The sequence below is a fragment of the Emydura macquarii genome, unplaced genomic scaffold, assembly GCF_026122565.2.
Source record: "Emydura macquarii macquarii isolate MOO-44397 ecotype Brisbane River unplaced genomic scaffold, CSIRO-AGI_Emac_v2 contig_561, whole genome shotgun sequence".
NCBI lineage: Eukaryota > Metazoa > Chordata > Testudines > Chelidae > Emydura > Emydura macquarii.
The window spans coordinates 2287276-2306812 of record NW_027130698.1 but is presented as its reverse complement, the minus strand read 5'-3'; the positions used below and the strand labels follow the sequence as shown (position 1 = coordinate 2306812).

General features: G+C 38.5%; 1 protein-coding gene across 2 annotated transcripts in view; it reads right to left on the bottom strand.

Moving 5' to 3' along the window:
• ZNF507 (zinc finger protein 507) overlaps nt 1-5924 on the bottom strand; it is a 30818-nt gene extending 24894 nt beyond the window's left edge. For both annotated transcript variants that reach the window (XM_067540014.1, XM_067540015.1), the window contains exon 1: nt 5831-5924. The gene's annotated coding sequence lies outside the window, so the exon portion shown is untranslated. The remainder of the gene's footprint in view (nt 1-5830) is intronic.
• Nucleotides 5925-19537: the final 13613 nt, after the last annotated feature.

The following is a 19537-nucleotide window of genomic DNA, read 5'->3' as shown; positions in this document are numbered from 1 at the left end:
AGGCATCCTTTAAAAAGTGGAAGTTAAATCCTACTGAGGAAAATAGAAAGGAGCATAAACTCTGGAAAGTGAAGTATAAAAATATAATTAGGACGGCCAAAAAAGAATCTGAAGAACAGCTAGCCAAAGACTCAAAAAGTAACAGCAAACTTTTTTAAAGTACATCAGAAGCAAGAAGCCTGCCAAACAACCAAGGGGGCCACTGGATGATTGAGATGCTGAAGGAGCACTTAAGGAAGATAAGGCTATTGCAGAAAAACTAAATGAATTCTTTGCAACAGTCTTCATGGCTGAGGACGTGAGGGAGATTCCCAAACCTGAGCCATTCTTTTTAGGTGACAAATCTAAGGAACAGTCCCAGATTGACGTGTCATTAGAGGAGGTTTTGGAACAAATCAAAAAATTAAACAATAATAAGTCACCAGGACCAGATGGCATCCACCCAAGAGTTCTGAAGGAACTCAAACGTAAAACTGCAGAACTACTAACGGTGGCATGTAATCTATCATTTAAATCAGCTTCTGTACCAGATGACTGGAGGATAGCTAATGTGATGCCAATTTTTAAAAAAGGTTCCAGAAGCAATCCCAGCAATTACAGGCCAGTAAGTCTAATGTCAGTATCAGGCAAATTGGTTAAAACTATAGTAAAGAACAGAATTATCAAACACATAGATGAAGATGATTTGTGGGGAAGAGTCAACATGGTTTTTGTAAAGGGAAATCATGCCTCACCAATCTTCTAAAATTATTTGAGAGGATCAACAAGCATATGAACAAGGATGATCCAGTGGATATAGTGTACTTAGATTTTCAGAAAGTTTTTGACAAGGACCCTCACCAAAGGCTCTTAAGCAAAGTAAGCTGTCATAGGAGATAGGGAAGGTCCTCTCCTGGATCAGTCATTTGTTCAAAGATAGGAAACAAAGGGTAGGAATAAATGGTCAGTTTTCAGAATGGAGAGAGGTAAATAGTGGTGTCCCAGGGGTCTGTACCGGGACCAAAGCTGTTCAACATATTCATGAATGATCTGGAAAAAAGGGGTAAACAGTGAGGTGGCAAAATTTGCAGAGGATACAAAACTACTCAAGATAAGTCCAAAGCAGACCGCAAAGAGATCTCACAAAACTGGGTGACTGGGCAACAAAATGGCAGATGAAGTTCAATGTCGATAAATGCTAAGTAATGCATATTGGAAAACATAATTCCAACTATACATATAAAATGATGAGGTCTAAATTAGCTGTTATCACTCAAGAGAGAGATCTTGGAGTCATTGTGGATAATTCTCTGAAAACATCCACTCAATGTGCAGCAGCAGTCAAAAAAAACGAACCATGTTAGGAACCATTAGGAAAGGAATCGATAATAAGATAAAAAATATCATATGGCCTCTTTATAAACCCAACGGTATGCCCTCATCTTGAATATTGCATGCAGACCTGGTCACCCCATCTCAAAAAAGTTTTATTGGAATTGGAAAAGGTACAGAAAAGGGCAACAAAAATGATTAGGGCTATGGAAAAGCTTCCATATGAGGAGAGCTTGAAAAGACTGGGACTTCTCAGCTTGGAAAAGGGACGACTAAGGGGGGGATATGATAGAGGTCTATAAATTCATGACTCGTGTAGAGAAAGTAAATAAGGAAGTGTTATTTACTCCTTCTCATAACACAAAAACTAGGGGTCTCCAAATGAAATTAATAGGCAGCAAGTTCAAAACAAACAAAAGGAAGTATTTCTTCACACAACACACAGTCAACCTGTGGAGCTCCTTGCCAGAGGATGTTGTGAAGGCCAAGACCCTAAAAGGAACTCGATAAGTTCCTGGAGAATAGGTCCATCAATGGCTATTAGCCAGGATAGGCAGGGATTGCTGTTTGCCAGAGGCTGGGAATGGCTGACAGGATGGATCACTTGATAATTTCCTGTTCTATTCATTCCCTCTGAAGCACCTGGCACTGGCCATTATCGGAAGACAGGATACTGGGTTAGATGGACCATTTGGTCTGACACAGTATGGCTGTTCTTATATTCTGTTCACATTAAACCTTCAGTTACACCTGTTGAAATTCCAGTATCTTCCAATTAATTATATACTCACTACACAACTCTGATTTAAAAGAAGGAAAAGGTTGGCTCTAATAGGAATAAAAAACCTTAATTTTCTCACTAAAGATAGCAGGCATGATTCTATGTTGTTTTTGCATAGCAATTTCTTACAGCAGGACCATACAAGAAGTCAGTTGAAGTGTCTTTTAATGAAAGTATCCAACTGTTTGGTACTAGAACTTGTCAAACAAGTTACTGATATAGATAGTCAATTGCAGAAATTGGATTGAGCTTTTTAGTTTAAGAACAGAACAAAAACAACATGCAGCACCAGGCTGATATTTATAACTACTGGAAGATGCTTTTTGTTCATGAGACAGTAATAACTGCATCTTATGCTGAATTAACATGAGGCTGGAGAAACTAAATTTGAGGATATAGTTAATAGAATTTTAAAAAGCACTTTCAAATTATTTGTACTGAATTTTAAGTACTTTAATTACAGATCTCAAATATGAACCAGAGGACTTTCCTTTTTTTTTTTATCATATAGGAGAATGGTATAAATATGAAGATTTTATAATAAAGAATCAGCTTCTATCACCATGTAATGCATAGGAAACATTGTTTCTATATAACTGAAAGAGACAAGTAGCTCAATAGTCTGCTCATGCCAGTTCTTGTGATGTAACTCCAGGTACAGTATATTCACAAAAATTCTGCTGTTGGAACACCTTAGGAAATTGAGAAAAAACTACTTCACATATCAAGGGGGGAATAGTCGACAATAAGGGAGGGAGGGATAATGAGGGATACACAGATAGAAATCATTAAAGTCTAGTGTAGTAGCACTATGACAGTAAATTGAGAATATTAATTCAAGTAAAATTGGTTGGAAATTAAAGGTTTGCTGCAGTTCACTGCAATATATTGAGGGAAATTAAGCCAACCTTAGCATTAGCAACAGTAATGGTTAGTAAAGTAAAATAAAATTACAAAAAGTTTTGTTTTTGTCCAACAAATGAGACAACAAGCTACTTCTGTGTGTTGGACAAAAAGAAATTCTGTAATTTAAAAAAAAAAAAAAACATTAGCGTAGCCAATGCTATGGTTCACTTGCACATTCCCTTCCGTCACGTTATAAGAATCTTTCTGGGGAAAAAATCATGGGTAGAATTTGAAAAATGTTTAAGTACTGAAACCACTCAGAAGTGGATAAAGCTTAATCAAATTAATTCAAAATAACTCAACTTTTCTATCTTTTAAAACAACAAAACAATTTAAGACCCAGAGCCTTCAGTAAGATCTGTGTAGGTAAACTCCTGTGCAGATCCCTCCCCCGCCTCCCCCTGAAGTGGCAGCTGTGGCAGGAAATGTAGGCTGAAAGTACAGTTATGATGTCTTAGTAAACTGTTTTATGTAGGACAGAAGAACACCATGTGGCTAGCTCATGTAAGTCAAATGCACTATCTTCCTGACAGCAGAAATCAATGTGAGAGTATCTGTAGACAGTTACTGTTAAATTGAAAAAATGTCAATTATTTCATCATGAAACAGTAAGTATGCTCTGCAATTTGTACTTTCATTTTTGATCAGCTGGCATATAATGATTTAGTTTAGTTGAATAACTAACTAGAAGAAGCACAAAAACATCCATAAAGCTTTCACATAAACCACAGAAATGGCTCCAATTACAAGTGTCTTCACTAAAAGTTGCAATAGTAACAGTGTGACAACATGAGAATAAGAAAGTTGATACAATGGCTTGCCTTCCATTCTTTAAAATTTAGATTTGATTTTTTTTAGTAATACTTATAATCTAACTAAAGCAATTTCAACAGTGTTTTTAGCATAATATAATGCTTAGATGTTTGTCTCACATTGACCTTCAGACGTACCACAATTATTAGTGCAGAATAAGCAAATACTATTTATGCATAGTGCAAGATTTCTTTCACAACTCAAAAATACTCTGAGGAATGAGATCAACTTAAATCAGTCAATTTTAAAGTGTGAATTTTAAAGTAGTTGTAAGTACTATGCCTTCCTTTGGTACTTCAGCCAATTTTTGTGGGTTTACAGTGTTTGTAGATTCCCCCCCCCCTACTTTTGTGAGACAGAAGCACAGAAACATAAGGAAAAGTTCTATACAGGAGAAATGATGATTATACACAACATCATGCTGTCAAAATGAAATAGATTAGATTTTTTCTCTAATCTTTTTCAGATTATAGTGATCTTTGGTAGCTGTAGCAAAAATAAGTAAAATAATTCAAACATCTGCAATTCTTCTACATCTTTGTACTACTAAAGTTACTGCTGCTTAATATATGTAGAAGTTGTGCCTTGAAAATAAATGTTTTATTCTAGATTCTTTGTTGCAGTGGAGTGATATTGAAGACAGATCGTTTTATCTCTAAAGATTGGAGGAAAAAAAAAAAGTTAAAACTTTTAAAATTACTGCATCAGTACAAGGCCCCAATCTTGCAATCAGATTATTAGTGTGTAGACCCATACTCTGCAGGTAGCGGAGTTGCAGTCAAGGGGATTGCAGGATTTGGGCCTATGAGAAATTTCTCCAGATTGAAGTAGTGAAATGCAGCTGAGTGAAGTGTGTATTTCAAAGGCATTACTAAGGTAACTTTCATTTCAAATGCCTTTAGGTTTAGGAAAGGCCAACTATTGCTTTAAACAATAATGAAAGCTAAAAGGCACCACAGCAAGCCTTTACAAATCCCAGGAACAGGAAAACTTTATAATCAGAATTTCACTTTTACAAACTATTAGTTTTATTACTTAATCTTCAGAAACAAAAGCAATGGACATAGTAAAATCCTTGTGACTAATATCCACCTAACAGTTGAGAAAAGTTAGATCTTCATGACATACTTCTCATATCACTCCCCCTCCAAAAGGGGAGGAGGAGAGGACAGCTGCAGTCAAGAACCAGTTTGGTTTTCAAAATAGGTGCTGCAACTAAGAGATTTAGTCAGATTTGATACATTATGATTATTGCCTCAACTGTACTTTGGTTTTAGCATCCAGTTGTTCTCTCCTTCCCAGTCTAGTAGGGACTGTTGTGTTGTAGTTAATGAGGTTGGGAACAACCCGAGGCTTGTTTTCCCCTAAACCACAACCCTGGGAGAAGGATAGTAAGTAGTAGTGGGGGGAGGGGGAGGAAGGGGGACATATCTACCCCTGGCAGAAACTCTTACAAACCTCCCCATTTAGATAATTATCTATCTATCTATCAACCTTCTCCTATACTCAGACCTCATGCAACCTTCTGCCCGTCTTAGTCACCCCCACTCATTCATGAGACGGGAAGAGAAGAGGCACAAGAAGCTGCCCACGGCAAGAACACCGTACAGGCGGTGTGAGGTGTGTGAAAGCCCTGGGTTACACTAAAGGGAAGGGGCAAGGAAAGCGCTGGGCGTTACACAGGAGGCAGGGCGTGAACGCAGACCCCATTACAGGGCGCGGGCGGCAGACAGAGGCCGACGGGGGCGGTGACGACCCCAGTCACACGGCAGGGGCGCTGGGGGAAGAGGGGTCTCCCCTGGGACTGAAAGGGGGGGGCGGCTACGGAGAGACGCCCGGGGCTGAAGGAAGCAGGGGTTGTGGGAGACACGGGGGGCTCTACGACGTGCCGCAGAAGGTGGTAGCGGGGGAACCTAGAGTCTGAGGCGGGGGAAGGGTCCCAGGATCTGCACATGGGCTCCGGTTCCTGGCGCGCGGCCTCCTCATCCCCCCTCCCGCGTCCCATTGCTCACACGGTACCTGCCGGGCCCTCCGCGGGGCAGGCCGCTCCCCGCCACCTCGCCTCACTTCTTCACCGGCGTCGCCGAGGGCTTTTTTTTTTTTTTTTTTTCCCCTCCCCTGGAACACTGCTTCAAAATGGCGCAGATGGAGACAGGATCACGTGACAGTTGAGCCCGATCAGGTGACCGAAGAGTGAAAATTCCCTGACTCCTCTCCCTCCCTCCTGTTACCATAGAGACATGGGGCGGCCCCAGGGTGAGGGAAAATCCAAAAGCCCTGCTTAGGGAAAGACAATCTGACCCATATGGTGTCACCTGGGAGCCCCGCAGCCAAGGGGCAAGCTCAGGCCCCCTGCACAGACATTCAGCCTCCAGTTCACTTCTCACCCCCTTCAGCATCCACACTCACCCCTTGTCCTCTGTGCACTGACATTCAGTAGCCATGCCTGTCCCTCACCCTCTTTGCACTATGCACTGACAGGTAAACTTTCACTCTCATCCCTCATGCCACAGCAGGCAAGGCTCACCTGTGCGTGGACATGTTAGCATCAACGCTCATCCCTCGTTGTCACCGTAGGCAAGTTTTGCACTGACACTTCAGCATCCTGCTCACTGCTCAGTGCTATAACAGGCAAGCTCACTCCCATGCACTGTCATTCACTTTTCAGTGCCACAATGGTCAAGCTTGTCCCCCATGCAATGATGCTTCACCATCCATCTTCACCCATGGCACCATGACACACACAGATTTGCCCCATAGTGTCTAATGTTTCAAAATAACTCTCATCCCATTACACCCTGAGGTTTCAGCATCACATTGTTGCCCAGAAGAACCATGACTCATAGACTTTAAGGCCAGACAAACTAGCATGATCACTTAGCCTGACCTGCTGCACATTGCAGGCCACAGAACATTGCCCACCTACTCCTGTAATAGACCCACAATATCTGGCTGAATTACTGAAGTCGTTAAATCATTATTTAAAGACTTTAAGTTAGAGGGAATCCACCCTTTATACTAGTTTAAACCTGCAAGTAACCCATACCCCATGCTACAGAAGAAGGTGAAAAAAACCCAGTGTCTCTGCCAATCTGACCTGAGGGTAAATTAATTCCTGACCCCAAATATGGCAATCAGTTACATCCTGAGTATTTCAGCAAGACCCAACAGCAGGACACCTAGGAAAGAATCTCTGTAGTACCTCAGAGCCCCCCTCATTCCTAATGTCTCGTCCCAGTCCCATCCATTGGAGATACTTGCTGCTAGCATATGCACTCCAGAGGGGTAGCTGTGTTAGTTGGTTTTTAGCAAAACAGGAAGTTTTGTGGCACCTTAAAGACTAACAAATTTATTTGAGCATAAGCTTTTGTGGACAGAAACCCACTTCATCGGATGCATGAAGTGGAAACTTCAGTTTGGTAGGTATATATACATATGCAAGGATGGTGAGTTACATCACAGTGAGGAGGGCGAGTGTTAATAAGGTTAATTCAGTCAGGGTGGATGAGGCCATTCACAACAGTTGATGAAAAGGTGTGAATGTAAAAAGAGGGAACTTTTTTTTGTAGTGGGCTAGCCACTCCCAGTCTCTATTCAGACCTAGTCTGATAGTGTCAAATTTGCATATAAATTGCAGCTCTGCAGTTTCGCACTGGAGTTTGTTTTTAAAAGTTTTTTTGTTGAAATATGGCAACTTTCAAGTCTGTTACTGAGTGTCTAGGGAGATTGAAGTGCTCTCCTACTGGTTTTTGAATGTTACCATTCCTGATGTCTGATTTATGTCCATTTATTCTTTTACGTATTCTTTTCCCAGCAGTCTACCCTCACAGTTCTCCAGTCCAGCTTGCATCTGCAAGTCTTGACTTTTCTTTTCAGCCTCCTGTTGCCTTTCTCCATCACCTGAGTCTCTTTGAAACTCCACCATAGTTTCTACCTGCATCTCCAAACCTCAGATCTTCTCTTCCATCAGCTTTATCATGCAGCACTTTATACAAACCAAGTTCTTTTTGGGTACCTACTCCAGGCTAATGTACATACTACAGTTTCCACATTCGCTTATCTTAATCGTCTCTTCTGTTCCTCAGGTCACTACCAGTGATCATAGCCTTCCCCCCTAAACTGTCAAGGAAAATAAAAAACTCAAACCAACACCAAGACAAAATCAGAACACCAAACTCCCCTTACTCCCTGTTTTCAGCTCTGCTTGCTAGTTTCTATACTGCTGCTTCTACTGTGCTAGAAGCAGAGCCTTTGATCACAGCAGAGCACTGATTAGGGAGTGGGGCTTCCCTGGTTAGGAGGGAACCTATAAAGTCAGTGAAGCAGTCAACTACCAGCATAAGAGCCAGCAAACAGAGCTGAAAACTGGGGAGTTTCAGCGGGAGTTCTTTTGGAGGTAAATCTCTACCACTTAAGGGCTTGTGAGTGAGTTTTTGTTGGTAGGGGGCAGCATGCTGTGAGAAGCAGAGCCTTTGATTACACTAGAGCCACACCCAAACCACAAGAACTCACTCACTCACCCTATGGTTTCCCCAATATGCTATATTGGCTGCAGGGGTACTCTGGGCTTCAGATGTAGGGGCACAGCAGATCCCTGGTTGAGAACTGCTGCTCTAAGGAACAAGGGTTTGCATCCGCCTGCCTTCTCCAGCAGAACTACCCCTCATACTTCCCTGTAATTGAGCCATGTTGCCCTGAGGTTTGAGCAATCCATAGTTGCCCAGCAGTGCAACAAACATTGCTCCTCTGTGATATCACACAGTGTTGCCCAGAGCTATTATTTTATTGGGAGTCCCATGATATTTAGGATTTTTTGTAAAGCTTCATCTAAAGGAAGGGTTCTTTCCCCAAAAGAACTGAAAAGTTTAAATGTGGAAAGTTTAAAAGAATTATTAGTGAAAAGAAATTTGGGGCCTCATGTTGAAATTTTAGCAATGTAGGAAAAGTAATTAGTGAAATTAAGTTCTTGATATTTAAAGGGACACTGTCAACTTGAATTTTTAAAAACTAATTAATATATATAAAACAACACTCTTTAAATAGTGTATCCTGAAATGTTCACTTCAGAAAATCCTTCATATATTTTAAATTTTTTTAAATCTCCTTTTGAGAAGCAGGAGAAAAAATCAACACCACCAAACATGCTTAGGCTCTGTCCTCCTTTCCTCTTCCCCTTTCTCTGTATGCACACTCCATGCTGCTGCCTCTTCAGTTACCATTTTGGTGATGATGATACTGGTAAACACTATATCCTTGAGTTTGGGACTGGAAATACTCCATCAGCAATGGATCATCAGCAATGGATCCATCAGCAATACTCCAATTGTCAAATGCACAGAATAACAAATTAAAAAAAAAAAACCCAGAATTTTGTTCCTAATCTGTCAATTATAGTAATCTTAGAATACATGTTTAATAATAGTTGGTTCAAAATTTTCAGATGATAAAGTGGTGGGTTTTTTTGAGTTGACGATCGCCATTTAAGAGCTTCTGAAACACTTTCACTGTATGTTTGAGAACTTTTAACCTCCTCTATGCAACTTTTCACCTGCCATATAAAGTGTCTTTTTTTCTTGTAATTATTTGTTCTGGTTTAATTAACCAGTCTTCTCAAGGGATTCACTCCTTTTGTAGATATAAAACTTTCTCATTCCTTTATCTTATCTCTGTGGTACCTGATACCATGTGTCTGAATGAAAGATACTAGGTAGATAACTGGATAACAAGATTCGCCACACACTGTTATTCTCCTTTGTGGTAATTAAAAACTCGATTAAGTTAAATATTTCACTTGCACTGGAAGTGTCATGACTCTGTACATTTCACAATAAGATGGATGCATTTACAATTCTACACTGAATGCGGGGTCTTCTATCTTATATTATGAAGTTTCTAGTTTTCACAGTTAAATTATAATTATTTTCAAGGTGTAGGGGATGTGAAACTAGATAAAATTTGGATAAGGCAAATAACCCAACATGCTAGAAATAAGATGCTTTGTGTTGAGCATAATGTTTGTAGTTTATTTTTAAAAGGTATTACAAAGCAATTTTTATAACTATAAATACATACAAAATGTAAGAGATGAACTTTGAGCATTATAAGATCAATTAAAATAAAATTAATGTGTATTCTGAAACTCCAAATAAAATTGGAAATGATAGTTCAGAAAGGGTGTTATCTTGATTGATGAATTAAATACAAATCAAGTTTAAACAAAGGGAGTCCTTTATACAAACTTTGGAATAATAGAAATCTACATACAGAAACTTGTCTATAAGGTGTCTATTTCTTTGTGACCTCAGGTTCAAAGCATTTTTCAGTCACAAAGATGGATGGTAAGGTTTAATTTTATTAATCAGTAGAGAAGCCACGAGTTATATGGTTGTCCATACTAAATTTACTTTAGCCCATCAGTTTTATGCACTTTGGAACCTGACTGTTCCAGAACCCCTCCAGACACTTAACATTAACTTATTATATTGTATCATATAATTGGGGTCCTAACAATCGTAAGTTAAACATACAACATATTATTCATTTTACTGAAATGAAATAGTCTAAGGAAGCCAATGAGAAAACATGGATGCTGTTGTAACTTAAGCTTGAGGTCAAACCAGCTGTCCTGAGGAGAAGCAGAAGTGTCATAAAGATACCTTTACCCTTCTCCAGGTCCTGACCAGTTTGTTTGGACCTGAGGATCAGGGCCCTTGTCTGAAACGTGTGTGTATTGTGGTGGTGCTTTTTTGTTTTTTGGTGGGAATGACCAAGAAAATTGATTGCTGAGCACTTCCAGTAGTATCCAGGCAAGTGGGATTTTCTGACATATTTCAGTTAAGCTTCTGCCATTGGCAGACTACTGGGAATGTTTTAGGTTGTGTGATGGATGTACTCTGTGTTGTATTTGAGAGAGATCTACCTTGAATGTTATGGAGAATTCTCAGTAACATTCAGTACTTGCCATATACTACCACTTTGAATTTAGTCGAGGGCCACTCCACTCATTTTCATTCACTAGATGCTGTTGGAGTGGTATAAAAGAGTCAAACTGAGGGCAGAATCTGGTGCATGATTTCCATATCTACATTACTAGTTCATCTGCTCATAGTAGTTGTTTCACTTTAATGCTGGCCCATTGGCAAAACAACCATGCAGCATGGGATGAAATAAAGTTGATGAAAAGTGAACTCAGATAAGAAAAAGGTATTTTTAGCTGGCATGTAAAACATCTGAAGAAGCTTACCTATCCTGGGTAGTTCCATTTATTGATGGAGTTTGGCCTAAGCAACCCGCTTGGGTTGGCATCTTAAGTTCTGTTTATTGTGAGCTGAGCTTGGGATCGTGGGCATGCATACATCCTTCTAAATGCACAGGCTTGCAAACCTGAAAAATGCCATAGTCTGTTTTATATAAATGACATTATATTCAATAATGATTCACCCTTACTTGAATTCTATGTTCAGTTCTTGTCATGGTTTCAAACAAAATATTGCAGAAATAGAGGGGATCGAAAACAGGCAGCAAAATTATTAGACACAGAAACTTTTGTGTCAGGAAGGAATGAAGACTGGAACTGTTATATTTAGAGAGGCAATATTAGATGGACTATGATAGAGGTATAAAAAATTATATAAATAAAGTAAATTGGGTGCTCCTATTTACCCTTTTCTCATAGTATAAGAATGATGAAACATTAAAGGAAATTTAAATGGCACATATTTAAAACTGATAAAAGAAAGTATTCTTTAACACAATGCATAATTAACCATTGGAACTCATTGCTACAAGGTATCATGGAAGTCAAGAGTTTAGTAGGATTTTTAAAATGGATTAAACCTTTATATGGATAATGAGAACATCCTCAGCTACATTAAATGGGATTAAAAATGTTTTGAAAGCATATATATCCCATGTTTCAGGAATTAAGCCAAATACTAATTGACAGGGGTTAGGAAGACTCTTCCCCTATGAGTTGGTGACTATAGCTTGTCACTAGAAGTTATATTTTGCAATTTGCTTTGTGGCCTTTGGTACTGACAACCTGGATAGTGGACTAAATAGACCACTGGTCAGATCCAGTATTGTGTTCCTTATATATCTGTTTTATATTCCTAAGAATTAGTTAAATTTTTGTTAAAGCACCCAGAGGCCTTTGGACTTGGATACTGAGACATTAAAATTGAATTGAATTTACATTATTTAAATGGATTATTCAGATTTACACAGACATTTCTTAATATTCAGTTTTTCTAATCCCAAAGTAGTGATATTTCAGCTGCAACAATGACATCTAGGGGCTGATTTCTATTAATTTAATATTAGATATGTATCTCCAATTTTTTTTTTTGAAAGATAGGCACGAATATGTTGACTAATCCAAATTACAAGCTATAAAATCTATAAATCTGATATATTATAACCTAGGGAATACCCATGACATTTTACCTTTTTTTCCCTGTTTTGTTTCCCTTTATTTCTGGCTTCTTCTGGCATTTAATGATGTTCCTATTTTTAAAATTGCAAAACAATCTCTCTGGCTGCTGTACACTGTTATTTTCCCTAACATTAGCAAATGATTAGGCTTTTTTTCTCCCCCTATAAATTGTTTCTCCTTTTCTGTGACTTTTCTCATATTAGTTTGTCTGATCGGTTCTTAAAACACAATGGCTCAGATTTTTATATGATTTTATTCTGGTTTCTAAAATCACATGGGAAGTACCACTTAGTAGGTATAATTGTTGCATGTACAAACCTTGCATTTGTATTGGAGATGGGCCTGAACTAAAATCCCAAATTCAAATGCAGATCCAAATTTAAATATTGTGATTCAGGACCACCTCTAATTTTTGTACCAATGCATTTTTTGCACATTCAAACAATTATATGAACAAACATGCAATCACAATATTAGAGGTAATTTTAGAGAATTTGTCCCATTCTTTGCATTCTTGCTTTTCTTCTCTTGTATCGTATGTTATTTGACCATAAGTCACATACTTTGGAATTGATCTTTATGTAAAATATAATCAGTTTTTTTTCCCCCATCATTTTCTTTATTCGAGTTTACAACTCCATCTCAAACTTGTGAGATTATCAGCTGTTTTGCTAGATTCCATTCATTTGCCATTCAATAACAATAACATACAATATTGTCTGTAAAGCTCTGACTTTCCAGTGAAACCAAAAAGAAGAGAGTCTGATAAGAAACCCTTTTGAGTAAGAATTAGGGAAGGGCTCAGTTGTTGTCCCAGTCTTTGTCCTTAATATTTTAGCATCTCAGTGCTGGGCCCATGAGCAGAGAGATCATGATTGAGTTTCCAGCCATGAGGAAGATAACTTGAGCAGTTTAATTTATTGTACATCTGGAAAGAGAGGGAAAACCCAGCAGGGCTGAGAAAAGAAAAGCTAAGTCTTAAGCTGTTGGGAATTCCAAAACTTTAAAACTAGTGGTGTCAGTTTCTTTGTCAGGCAATGGTTAGGAGGCTCATTTTGCACATGAAAAAGTTCCTGAAGTGAGATTTCAGGTAAAGCACTAAAAGTGGGAAACTGCATACACATCAGGAAGAAGCTACTTCCTTAGTCGTTTTCTGATTGGAAACAGGAGAGAAACCAGAGCAGATGAACTGAGAACACTGATATTTGTAGAAGGAAGCTGCTTTCTATCTATCTGCCAAGAATGCAAGTCAAGCCAGTCTGGCTTAGTATAGCTAGGAGGCAAACCCTAGCTTTTAAAAAGTGCTTTTACTGATATAGCTTATACAGGTTCCTTGAGGAAAATAAGATATGTCAGCAAAAGAACTTTTATGACTGTATAACTGCATTTACATTAGGGTTTTTGCTGGTACAAAATGTCTCAAATCATTCCACTAACTGACACTGCTATACCTGCAAAAGTTTCTAGTGTAGACCTGACCTAAGTATCACAATTATTAAGGTCCTATTACAGGCTGAAGAACCTGAGGCCTGAGTGTAAATGGGAGAGCTGCATGAAGTGTCTGTGGAACAGAAGAGACTGAGTGTATCTGAGCCAGAGGACAGAACAGGAGTGGGTTTTGAGGAAAGGCAGAGAAGTAAGAGAAAAGAGAGAATTAGGTGCCTTTCTTCAGGAGATAAATAACCTTTTTACTATTAAATCCATACTTTGGAAGGGAATATTATTGCTATAAGGATAAAAAACCAAAATAGTAGAAGATTGCATGGTGGCTTATTTATTTCTGGTTGTGCTGTGTGTAGAACAAGAGATCTTTGGAGATGCTTTTAGATGGAACTATTAATACCCACTGTGACTTTGAGGGCTGCTGCCTATCTTACTGTTTTTAAAAACCAAACTAGAATTTCCTTTCTAATTCATTCTTTGAATGTGGGAAACAGAAAGTGGACTCAAAAACATTAGGTGCAGATCCTGTCCTGTATGTGATATCCACTGAATGCAGGAGAAGGGGATGCCAACAGGAAGCTGGTCTGTGCCATAGCTGGCCGTAACCCAGTCTCAGCCCAGAGTGAGTTAGAGCAATCAAGAGATCTAAGGGACAGTGGACTCTACCCAGGCCTGTCCACAATCCTGACACACATCTCTTCAGAGGTGAGGGTTGGCATAAGAGTCAATTCTGCTGGCTCTACACCAAATGAAAGCTCCCCTCACTGTGGGAGTTCTCAGCTGACCAATTACAGCTATAATTTGGAACACCTAAGTGGCAAAAAAGGAGCCAGATCATACCTAAGGAATAAGTGAAATCTTGGCCCCACTGAAGTCAGCAGCAGTTTTGCCGTTGACTTCAGCAGAGCTAGGATTTCACCTCAGCTACTAGAATCCAGAGTTTCCTTACTTTTGCATTAGTTTAATTCAAAGGTGGCTTGAGGTGTGGGTATGAGAGTGGAAGAGGCCTGTCTTAAGAGAAATGGCAGGGAAGTTCTTACTGCTGACTTGGCCTTGGGACATCTCCATAGGAAACAGGAACAATGTTTTGTAGGACAATACAGGGTATAGCAGGAGCAGTATATAGGGACTCATTCATGATGAAGCATACTGAATACCCATAATGCCTTTATCATTATATTAGTTTGCATAGTTACAGATATTAGGCCCAGATCTTCAGCTTTTACTTTGAATAGTAGTTACTTGTGAAAATAGTCTCATCAAAAGGATGTGGAATGGGGCCCACTACTAGTTCTCATAAAAAGCTGGGAAACAAAGGAATAGCAACTAACCACTAAGTTGTTTTTGTTTTTTTTTCTTTTTTTCATTCAGTGGAAATTCAGAAGTGTCCTCAGCTAATTCCTCTTGAGAATGCTGTGTATAGTGCAAATGTTATATCTGGTGCAGACTGATCCCAGTTGTTATGTTTGCCATTGACGCATGCCCTAATGACTGCCTTCAGTGTGTGTTTTACATGTTCAGGAGAATTCGTCTGGAATGATAAGCTGTGGTAAATCTGGGATCACAGCCAAGCTTTTGAGTTATATATCTGAATATTTCACATGAAAAAGGCGATCCCCTAAAAAGAGTTAGAAACCCTGGATTTTTATATCTGTCTAATATTTCTGTTAATAATTTGATTGCTTATTATTTGTACAGGTTCACATAACTCTCTTCCTGTGGTAAATCAGTCAACAGACTAAAATATGCTAATTTCTGGTGCAAAGGAGAACTCTAGAGGCATCTATTGCATTTTATGTCCTAAAAGATAACTATTACAAAAGAATTGCTGAATCCTGATGGTTTGGATTAGCAGAAAATTGAAATCTGGCACACTAAGCATGATTAACATTACTTGTTTAATAGGCCAGAATAAACAAGACTATGGTAAGTATCCTGCTCAGGATGGCTATGATGGTAATCTAAAATAGTTCCTTGTAGTCAAATAAAAATTACATATACTTTTGGGCCTCCATACATTAGATCACCTTATGTTTAGTACACAAACTATCTGCTGCAATAAATAAGATGCTGGTCAAGATGAACTTGTGATCTTCCACAACTGAGTCCATCTCAAGGTAACCAATGAGTGCTGCCAAATATTTAGTCTTGAGACTATCATATACTAGGGCCAAAAGATCAACTTCAACTTGCATATGTTGTTGTTCTGGAACAGCTCAATAGGTACTTTGTTCTTCATTGCAAATGGCTGTGGAGACACACTCATACTGTCAAAGATTCTACTAGGGGAGTCATCCACTAAGGTCAGAGCTGCGCATTAATCATCAAAGATTACTTTGTGTACATAGTTAACTGCGATTCTTCTGTCTGGAGTCACAGTTCTAGAGTCCATTTCACAAATGAAACACTCTTCCATTGCTGAATACAGTGATTCCGTGAAGATGCAGTTGATGTACTGTATGGGCTCATCTGTTCTCATTGGGCCAAATCTTGAGGTGCTTTTTCAGTTTTCCTCAGGTGAATTCCCATTGACTTTTGTAATGCTTGTGCAGTAACTTCAGTGACAGTTTGCCTGAATAAGAACTGAGTTAAACCTAAGTACCTCAGGATTTGGTTCATTAGCATTTAGAGGTGGCTCTAAATGGACATGGGCAAGCCATGTGATATGCATGAAGTGAGAATTGAAGCTGAACATGGCTAACAGAAAAGAGGGTTTAAAGTTGTGAGGGCATTCTGACATTCAGTTTTTCCAGATGAACCAAATGTCTTTTCTATTGATTGCAATTAATGGCCCTACTTTTCAAGCATGTATATCAACAAATCTCCACTAATTACCACATACAGTGATTGCCATAGCTATGTCACTAAATTGAATGTAAGGTAGCTGACTAAATTGGCTCTGGATGGTTTCCTGATGGCCAGAGTCTATATTCCAGGAATGAAGGCTTTTTCCAACTTAAAGACAAGTTTAGCCTAAGCCATCTGCTTGAAGACTCTTGTAAATCTTTGTAATCACTGAGCCAAAGTTTGTGAATCTTCTGTAATGCTAATTGGTGCAGTAATTAATCCTGACAAATCAGTATTGTTTGTGTATCCATTTAAATCTGTGCAAAGAGAATCAGATACTCAGCTGGTGTAAATAGCATAGCTCCACTGAATATGGCACATTGAGTATAAAGTGGATGTACAATGCTAGCAAATAAGAATGGTAAACACCATCTTATGCTCATATAGACATTCAATTAGATAAATGGAGTCAAAATTCAGGAGTGTTATATAAATAGATGTGTATGGGTGAGTTATTTGTAGGTGTGAGATGAAAGGAGTATAAGTAGTCCTTATTGATCCTAAATTGCTCTGATATACATGTTGAAAGGGATAGGAGGTGTAAGTAACAATAACCTGGAGTACCTCTACACTTAAAGATTTCTTAGCCTGGGTCCTGAATTTCACCATGGGTGTGGGTGTGTGCCCTGGGTAATTCAGTGTTTGTTAGCTATTTCTTGAGAATAACAACAGCTTCAAGAATCCTTCTTTTAAGTGTGTTTTCAATAACTTGTGTTTCTGGGAAATTTCCCCCCAAGGCCAATATTACACAGAGTGCTAGCAAGCTTTTTGCTATGTAAATTTGAGTTGATTCATGTAGAGAGGTTTTTTGGCAGAATTCTCCTCTAAGATCTGCAGAGAAGAGCTGATAGTCTTTTCTTCCACCATGCTAAGACCCCTGTTGACATCAGTACTATAGGTAATACTTAGAGTATTGGATGGCTGTCTCTGAGCACTGTATAGCTGGGCTTATAAGGCAGGATTCAATGTCCTGCTCAGCACCCCTCATTTCCAGCATAAAGAGGAAGGAATCTGGCTCTATCCCACCTGATTTGAGAACCATTGCCATTGACATAGATTAAAACATCCTACAGGCATCTTTAATCTGCCCTGGGCCTGGGAGAGAATCAAGGAGCTATAACAGACTATCTCATGGCCTCTTTACCCTTTGTTCAATGCATGAAAGAATTTTTGGACCCATGGTAACTAATAGTACACTGGTTTATAGAGGAAGGAGGTGAAAAATTGTCTCAGTGAAAATAATTTAAAACATTTCTAAAACAGTTTTTCCTGTAACATGAGGCATAATCAGAATACATATTGTGTGGTGTGGTATCAAGGTTTTGCTGATACTCACTCGGATTAACTTGCATAATTCATCTGTCCCACACTCATAACTATAAAACTGCCATACCATTTTATACTACATGGCATGATTATGTATCTTCTCTATATATTACAAAATAGCAGTAGCAGATTCACAGTTAAGGCTGAAGTTGGCTTCCTGTTACAATCAAGAATTTCAACACCCATATGCCAACATTTCCCCCTCACCCTCCAAACAAACCATTTACCCTGAAATTGTACATGCCACATCTCATTCCAGGGTAGAATTCTTCTGGTACATTTGGAAAAGTTCAAAAAGTAATTTCAAGGGCAAGGAGCCAGATCCTCTGGTATTATTACGAGTTAAGGATGAAAGTGTGTTTCAGTGGAGCACAGCTATCCCCACAATATTATATTTTCTATACCAAAATTCTATACCTTTAAAACATCTACAATTTAAAATGTATAGTTTTGGGATCTGGCTAATTCCCTATTGCCACATAATCCTTCTGCAATTACTGTCATGCCACCAGATTTATCCAACCCACCCAACCATAACTTCCCTAAAATTTGCAAAAAGTATATGTAAAGGTGAAAATAACAAATCACTAGGAAATGATAGTCTCACTTTTTATTCAAGGGATCCATTTCCAATATAATCGAACACTAACATATACACCATATTATTCATTACAAAACAACTATAGACGTTAGTTCCTACACAACATACTGGGCAAGATTCAACCTTAACTATGGTGCAGATGATGTGCCCCTTTGTTTACATTTGGAAGGTCTACATATGCGTATACAAACAGACAATATCATATGGTCCTAAAATGTTTCATAGCACCACATAAATCAATCATCCCAATTCTATTTTAAAAAACATTATTAACTTTACCACCAAATCAGAATGTGACAACTTACAAGAACTCTGCCATAAGTTAATGTACATTGGGGACTGTGTTCCTTTCAAATCTTTACTACCCCTTTTGAACAATATATACAATATAGACAATCAATAGTCTATATTCAACAACATATTTCCATTTCTGAAAAAAATAACTGGAAAAGTGTTGGACCAAATCCTTAGGTCCTTACTCAGTTTTTATTCCAACTCTTCTGAGATAAATTCTTGTTGTTTTCCGTGCAAATTTTCCTGGATAAAATGTGAATAAGGACCCCAAGATTTGCTCTATTGAGTGTAAATTCCAGATGCTGATTATGTACTTACTTTTTTGTATTGATAGGCAGGGTGCTTCCTATTCTAAATATGAATATTTCTTTCTCCCCCTCCTCCACTGGGATTCACCCTTTTTTAAGCCTTGCATGGATATGCACACACATACCTTGAATCCTAAAAAATAAAGAAGTGCTGGAACACACAGTTTTGACAAGAATACCTTATAATAGTAACATACTTTTTTATCGCACTCCTGAAAGATACTATTTGCACCATATTCTTCACTGCCTATCAAAATACATCCCAAATCTTATGGTATCAGTTTGCTGCTTGTGCTGACTCTTCAGGTAACTTATTTCATGTTATCTGCTGATCAATGCCTGTTGCGTGATGCAAGATTATTAAAAAAGGCTCTTATGAAAATTCAAATATTTTTGGAATTGGTTTACTTTAAAATGATCAGAAGTGCCAGAATGCCATTTGGCTTCCAAATAAAATGCCAGAACAGCATTCA